This window comes from Humulus lupulus, chromosome 6 (genome assembly GCF_963169125.1).
Source record: "Humulus lupulus chromosome 6, drHumLupu1.1, whole genome shotgun sequence".
Taxonomy (NCBI): domain Eukaryota; kingdom Viridiplantae; phylum Streptophyta; class Magnoliopsida; order Rosales; family Cannabaceae; genus Humulus; species Humulus lupulus.
Window position 1 is genome coordinate 110,436,170 of NC_084798.1, and position 8,088 is coordinate 110,444,257.

Sequence of the window (8,088 nt, forward strand, 5' to 3'; positions counted from 1 at the left end):
TGGACCACATACATCGCTGTGTACAAGCTCCAAAGGTTCTTTGGCTCTACTTCCTTTCACTGAGAAATGACGTTTGGTCATTTTCCCTTCTAGACAAGATTCACAAACCAGAAGAGTTTCAACTCTTAGTTCTCTCAAAGGTCCATCTTTTGTTAACCGGTTTATCCTATCTAGACCTATATGACCAAGTCTAAGGTGCCAAAGATATGTGCCATCCTTGTTTGAAACTTTTTGTCTTTTGTTACCTTGCGGTTTTGCTACTTTAAATAATTCTGAATTATTAAGCGTTCGTTCATTTGGTTTGAGCATATACTATCCGTTATTATGTTCTGCTTGACATATTTTGAAACCATTCTTCGAAATAACAATCGCATTATTACTAAAAGAAATATCAAAAAATTGTTCATACAACATAGATAAAGAAACTAAATTTCTAGAAAATCAAGGAATAAAACAAACATTGTTCAAAACAAGATAATTGTTTCCAAAAATTAAAGGGATTGTTCCCTTTGCTCTTGCTGAAATGAGCACTCCACTTCCAACTCGTCTAGTCACCTCGCCATCTGCCATCTCCGTTGATGACTCGCGTATCTGAATAGAAGAACAAACATGGTTAGTAGCTCCTGAATCTAAAACCCAAGATGGCATATCGTCTTCCACTACACAAGCTTCAAGTACAAGTAAATCACATTTACCTTTCTTTTTCAACTCAGAGAGATACTTCTTACATTTTCTCTTCCAGTGACCTTCAACTCCATAGTGGAAATATTTTCCTTTTGGTTCTTTCTTCTTGGAGTTGTTATCATTCTTGTTCTCCTTGGCTTTTGGTGCCTTCTCTCTTTTCTTGGACTTCTTGCCCTTTTCTTTGTCCTTATCATTGTTCTTCTTTCTCTTCATGGATTTCTCCTCAAAGTTTGAAGGGTTCTCCTCTACCACATTTGCCTCTGTCTCTTTGGTAATGGATTTGTTAAGAGACTAAAATGTCTACAGTTCATTCAACAGCTGGGTCATGTTGAATTCCAACGTATTTATAATATAGTTGGTTGTGAATGCAGAAAAGGCAGCAGTGGGCGATTCCAATATGATGCTTACTTGTGTGCGCTCATCAATGACGACCCCATGTATTTCTTCTTCATGCATCACGTTAATCATGTGCAAGACATGTTCACATACAAAAATACCTCTCTTCATCTTAGTAGTCATGTAGGTTCTAGTAGCCTCATGTCTACTTTGATCATATTGCTACCCAAACATGGCCTGCAGAGAATCCATTATCTCAAACATTGTTTCGATGGGTTCATGCCTTGTTCTTAGAACATCATTCATGGTCACAAGCATGTAACACTTTGCCTTAATATTGGATTGAATCCATGCATTATACTTGTCCCGAACATTCTTCGGGGCAGTGGCAGCGGGCTCTTCAGGACATTCCTTAGTTAGGACAAATTTATGGTTCTCACAGATTAACATAAGATTTAAGTTTGACTTGCATCTTATAAAATTATCACCATTAAGTTTTTCAAGTGAAAGTAAAGCAGTTATTGGATTGCCACCGTTCGACACTACTGAAATAAATAAAATACAATAATATTATCATTTTGAAAATATATCAATGTTTTGGAAAGTAAACATGATGTATGAATGCAACAATTAAAACACATAAATTAACATTTACTTTTCCACGATAAAACTACCCAACAAATAAAGTGTCGCGTAGGTTCGGTCAAGTTAAAATTCAGATAGCTTATCAGACAATCTTATCTTTATAATTTAACACTTAAAATAACTCTTTATTTTCTCTTTTAAATATAAAGTGCCGCTAGTTTGGTCAAGATGCAATTATCCACCGCAAAAGCTTAATTGCACATTTGTAAGTGTAACTCATTATTTCAAAATTCATGACTTAACTTAGAGAGTGCTGCCTTAGGGTCAGTCAAGCCTAAAATACATCACTCTTTCCTATATTCGTAAGAAGCCAATCCTAGTATTAATATGTCTAGAAATCTTCCTTAGGGGAACAGAAACAAAGCCGCCTTGAGGCCCTATTCGTATCTCACGGTGTTGTACTAATAATGAAGACCATAAGTCACATTGAGATGTTCCCCTTCTCCTACTTACTATTTTGGATTAAATGTGTTTGATTAAACTAATCAATTAATTCCAAATTAATTACTAGTTTATTAATAACCATATGAATGTAATTAATTATAAAATACATTTATAATTATAAAAGAGCATGTTTCTATAATTAATGTGATCTAGATAATTACCCATTACTTTCATCTAACTTTACTAAAATACTTTTTAGATAAAGTTTGTTATCTTAAAGGCCTATAAAATCTATTGCCTTTATTATGATGTGTGTTATCAAGTTTTAACTAATTTAATACTTAGTAGTTTACATTCAATTGGTTTCTCCAAAACAATTCATATAAACAAATAAGACAATCCTAAATAATCATGTTTCTAAAAGATGCATGATTAACGAGAAATTGTGTGGGGTTTCATGATTTCATGAATAACATGTAATTGACTAATGTATGATCATGTTATCAATCAAACATCAATGAATATTTATTTTTAAAAAATACAATAAATAAACAATAAATGATTATCTACAAATCTTTCTTTTGACATTCTTACCCTTGACTGTGTATGACAGAGGTGATTTGGAGACCATGAACCTATAATACGAAGCTCCAATAAACCAGATTATTAATCAAACTCTTTAATCTAATAATCTTATTTATTAATTCCATGATTACTCTACTATAAATATGGAATTGCACTCTAAGTATTTATAGAATTATATTTACAAAGTTATCTCTTGTAGTTCATTGATATAATCAATATATGTAGTTCTGTCCTTCATTATTTGTTCGTTAATTAGAGCTGGTCAAAATTACCATTTTACCCTTCTAATTACCTCATGATCCTTAAGTACCATTAATTCACTAGCGAATAATTAATATATAATCTAATTATAGATTTGAGCTCAATAACTATTCAGTTCCTGAATTAACCATTAAGGAACCAATATTCGATCCGTTAGGAAAGCATGAATTCCAATATTGTAATTCATGTTCCCACCCATCCATGATATTGAATCTCCAAAACAAAAATCATTAGCCTCATTATTCTAAGAGACCTTAATGAGTGAATTAAAAAAATCCAATAAAACAAGAGTTCATAAATACTCAGGATTTAGACTGATCTACAAATGATCTTCTATTATGATAAGAATTAAATCTTTATGTCAAACGACAAGTTTATAAAGATAATTAATTCTCATTGGTCTTGTCTTATATAATCTCTTTTATATATAACACATTTACTAAGATGTCTATCCACATCAGTAATCTGAATCTAGATTACTCGCGTCTCGTATGCATAGCAAAACGTGCTAGTAAACATTCATTAAATATTCTATACTTTAATATGTTAGTGACTATTTTATTCATTATATATGATCTTAATTCTCTCGTACTAATACAAGATCATATTCTCATGAATGATTATGAAATTTTCTTGATATTATTATATAATTAATTCAAACAATTATTATAATATTCAAATATAATAAAATTGTACTTTTATTTAAAACCAATCAAATGTCTTTACATGCTTTTAGGGCATTAATCCTAACATAATTATGATATTTTGTAACATTTAAATTTATATTAATATAATTATTAAATACATAGTCTTGTGTTAAATATTATAATTATAAAATATTCATTCTGTCTAAATTTTATAAAAATTAAGATTATGTATTATAATAATAATATTTTATAACATCTGAATTATATTAATATAATTATAAAATATTTAATTTTTTATTATATATTATTATAATAATGATATTTTTAAATATTTGAATTTATATTAATAAAATATTAAACATCTAGTTTTGTATTAAATATTATTATAATAATGATATTTTATAATATTTTAATTTATATTAATATTATTACTAAATATTTATTCTACCATATTTTTAATTGGTTTTAAAATTTATATCTCATTAAATATTTGTAATATTCCATTAAAGTTAAAAAAAAATTATAAAAAAAATCGCTAAATACATACTTTTTAAGAAAAATATAATGATATTAGTAATAGTTAAGGAAAATATTTGAAATGAATAAAAAATATTTAAAAATATAATATTTAATTGATGTAAAGAAAATATAGAGACTTATGTAGGAAGTAATGTAAAATTTTGATTTAAAATTGATAAAATAGGAATTTGGTAATGCATTTTAATAAATAGAGAAGAGATCCTGGTGTGAGTGGCCTAAGACAAATAATACTCTAGGATTTTTTTTTATTAATTATATAGGTTTAATTTAAAATCATATAATTGTTTAATTCATAGCATTAATTTTAATATATTACTAACATATCATTACAATATTTGTATATATATTTCTATTATAATTTTTGTATTTTACATTATATTTAATTTTATTCTTAATTTTTTCAAAGAAAAAATTCTCTTAAATTCAATCTCTTTTCAAGTATTTAGTTATAGATGTAAAAACTTTATTTATTTTTGGATGATATATAAATGTTAGAAATTTAGATTTTTTATTTTTTAACAAGAAACAATCATTTTATAGTTTCCCCTACGACCTCTGAGCAAGTGAGACCGGCCAGCAAGTGTCTATCTCTGTCTATTCCTTTCTTGACATCGTCCATTTATAGACGGAGAGATGAAATTTTCTCGTCAATCAACTCCAGCATATCATTTAGTTCCACTAACTCCCGCAATAAAAAGGGTAAGATTTATAGCAATTTTTTTCACATAAATTACTTGTAAAACAAACCACTATTGCTCAGTAGTAAGTTAAAGAAAAAACTAGTAAAGATCATTCAAAATAAGTGGTGGTGTCAATCATTAAGTGAACACTACTAAAATTGACAACATATCTAATTAAATGCAAAATGAATAGACTGAGCTTTTAGCTTATTCCGGTTGACTCTTTCTCTACGTATACCACTTACCCTATATTTGATTGAAAGGAAAGAAAAATAACTTGGGATAGAAAATAGAGAAGATAGAAAAGAAAATAGGTTTTTCTCAAATTGTTCGGTACAATAGAAAGGTTAGAAAAAAAAGTGATAAAATTAAAATTAAAATTTAATAGAATTATATAAATTATTTCGAATTAAAATGTAAGTAAATAGGTAATTTCAATTTATAGGTATATTATGGAATGAAAGATTTTGGTAGGGTCCATTAACTATTTTTTCCACCCATTTTTATGTTTCACTCACTTCTCTTTCAAACTAAACTTACTTTTTATTTTATTTTTATTCTCTTCACCTTTTTCTCCAAATTTTTCTTTCCCTCCACTTTTCTCCTCCGGACCTCTACTAAACATAGGGTTAGTTTGTACAATTATTGAATCTTACCACCACATTCATTCAAAATTATAATTTGTTTCATAGCTTTTGTTTTCAAAATTTATAAAAAAAAAAAAAACAAAGAGTAAGACGAAACAGCGGTTCAGAAAGCCCCATCTGTCCTCACCCATGGCATCATCGCATTGCTGAAGCGATTGGGGTTTGGGATTCTCGGGGCCGCCTACGTTTACATGGTTCTGGTTCTTGTTTTGATTTTGGCTGTCGTTTTGGGTGTTGGGTTGGTCTGAATGTGAGTAGAGGAGCCTATGGTTTTGAACGAAAGATTGCATTTTTATTTCACCGAACCTCACCTGAGTGCTCTGTTCTCATTTGGGGGTTGGCAAGATTTTGAGATGGGTCACAAGAAAAAACCAGTTATGGGAGTTCCATTGGGTCATACTTTCTCTGACTCTGTGGTTCTTTTGATGCCTGAATCTGGTTTCAATAGAGAGGTTGGTGTTTTTCAGGTATGCCCATTTTTGTGTTTTTAAACTGTTTGTGAATTTGCGTGTGTATGGTTTGTATGATTTATGTGCATTTTGTATTAGTATATATATATATATATATATATTATATAAGCATGTAAATTTCTCAAAACCTTCTTTTAAAGTAGTCTCTTGTTATTCATCTTCAACCAAGTTTTTTTGGTAGACTAGATTTATGGTGATTTATCTTTGGTATTCGAACTGGGAGAGATTGCAGATGTGTGAAATTCTATAAATTAGTAAGATTTGGTGTCGATTTATCATTTGATTAGATATATTATTTTGTTTTCTTACTACTTGAGTCCAATGTAATCAATTTTTGCATATCATATCTTTCATAGAACTGATTTTTGACATAATTGTTTATAATTTTTTTCTAATAGTAAATGACATTTATTCTTTAACATTTATTACTGTTTAATATTAATTCGTTTTTTCTACCAGGTATTTTTATTCAATAGTTGAAATTTTCCATTTATTACAATTAATATGGTTGATTTTTCCAATTTTAGTTGAAAACGTATAATATGAAAATTAAATGAATTTTATAATTAAAATTTTAATTGCTCCTTTATATTAATTAAATGGTAATATATAATTAAAATTATTTTAACCCATTAATATTTTTATTACAATATTTTGTTTTTATATTTGGAAGTTAAATGGTATTTTATAATTAACCTAATATTGTTTTTTCATTTTTATTATTAAGAGTGATTATTTTATAATTATGTTTTCTGTAGTGTCTTTATTTCATTTATATAGGTACAATGTACAAGACTCTTAGTTTTTCTCTTGGATATTGTTAAAGCCAAAATGTATGTATCTCCTTAAGTCCTAAATTGAGTATATGTTATCTCTCATATATCTTGTGCTTCTTTGTAAGCTTGTTTGTGTATGTTTATAGGCTTGATTTTTGTGCCTGTTTATAGGCTTGTTTTTTGTGCCTGCTTGCAGGCTTGCTGTGCCTGATTTTAGGCTGGATGAATTGGTAGTCAACACACAAGATTGACTATTATAAAACTGTAATTAGGTTGCTAGTGGCTTCCTTCAATTCACTTTGGGTCAAAAGAAATTTTAGCTATCTTAATTGATTATTTTTAATTATTGGATGTGGTTGTTTTGTTACTTTATTATTCTCAACCTCACTAGATAAAATTAATGGGATCTAACCAAAGAGTAGCCTTTGATTAGACCCCTAAACTTAAAAACTAATTTTATTTCTAAAATTTGAATCGAGGGAAAACCAAAGGATGAAACTTTGGCTTGATTTCCTATTTTTTAAAAAATTTTCTTTTATTTTACTTTTAAGAAGCTACTTATATTTGTTGGTTTGTGTTGCATGTTTACTTATCAACTTTTCAAGTATAAGTTCTGGTGAAACTAAAAGAGACTTTTCTATGCTCAACATTTGATTTTCTTCTTGCGGCCGTTTCTTTGATTTTTCTTCAATTTTTTTTTGTGTAAAACAATAGTTCAACCTATTAAATTATCTGGGTATTAGTCATTTTGATATGGAAATTCTTTTGTCTAATTTCTAAGAGTATCTTTGCATGTTCTTTGGCTAGACAATGAGTTTTGTTGGCTAGAGGAAATCCCTCCCCCAATTTGTACTCTCTATATTATGCATTCTGAATAAAATAAATTTATTCCGCACAAAAAAAAATTATAATTTGTTTCTAATTAATAGTTCTATAAGACCTTCTCTAATGGATGGTGTAAAATTTGACCAAAAAAAAAAGCAAATCAATATTTGGCTCTATTTTTATAATTGTACTCCAATACATAAGGTGCAAATTAACTTAAAAAGTGAACAAAGTCGTTTCATTTTAATTAAAAAAATATATAAAAAATTATTAAATAAATAAAAAGTTAAAAAACTTTCAAATAATTTAAAAGACATAATTAGTGGTAAAAATGTAACATTTGTTGTGTTCTGAATTTGGCACATTCTATTTTTTGTGCCAAATTTGGCATAACTTTTGCAACACCATTGGAGCTACATTTTTTTAAGATGTGCTAAAATATAGCGATGCGCCACTTTTATAACACTTTATTGGAGATGCTCTAATGTAGAAAACTTTTACAAAAATATGATAAAATTAAACTTAGTTTTTATATTTATGGACAAAAACTTATACCACAAAATATGGTAAGTTGACCATAAAAAAAAGTTAAAAAATATTACCATAAA

General features: G+C 28.0%; 1 long non-coding RNA gene across 1 annotated transcript; it reads left to right on the top strand.

Moving 5' to 3' along the window:
- The first annotated feature begins 5,314 nt into the window (after window positions 1-5,314).
- Window positions 5,315-7,001, top strand: LOC133784155 (uncharacterized). The gene is made up of 2 exons (XR_009871164.1): window positions 5,315-5,876; window positions 6,852-7,001. It is a non-coding gene; the product is annotated as an uncharacterized LOC133784155 (long non-coding RNA).
- The last annotated feature ends 1,087 nt before the right edge of the window (window positions 7,002-8,088 follow it).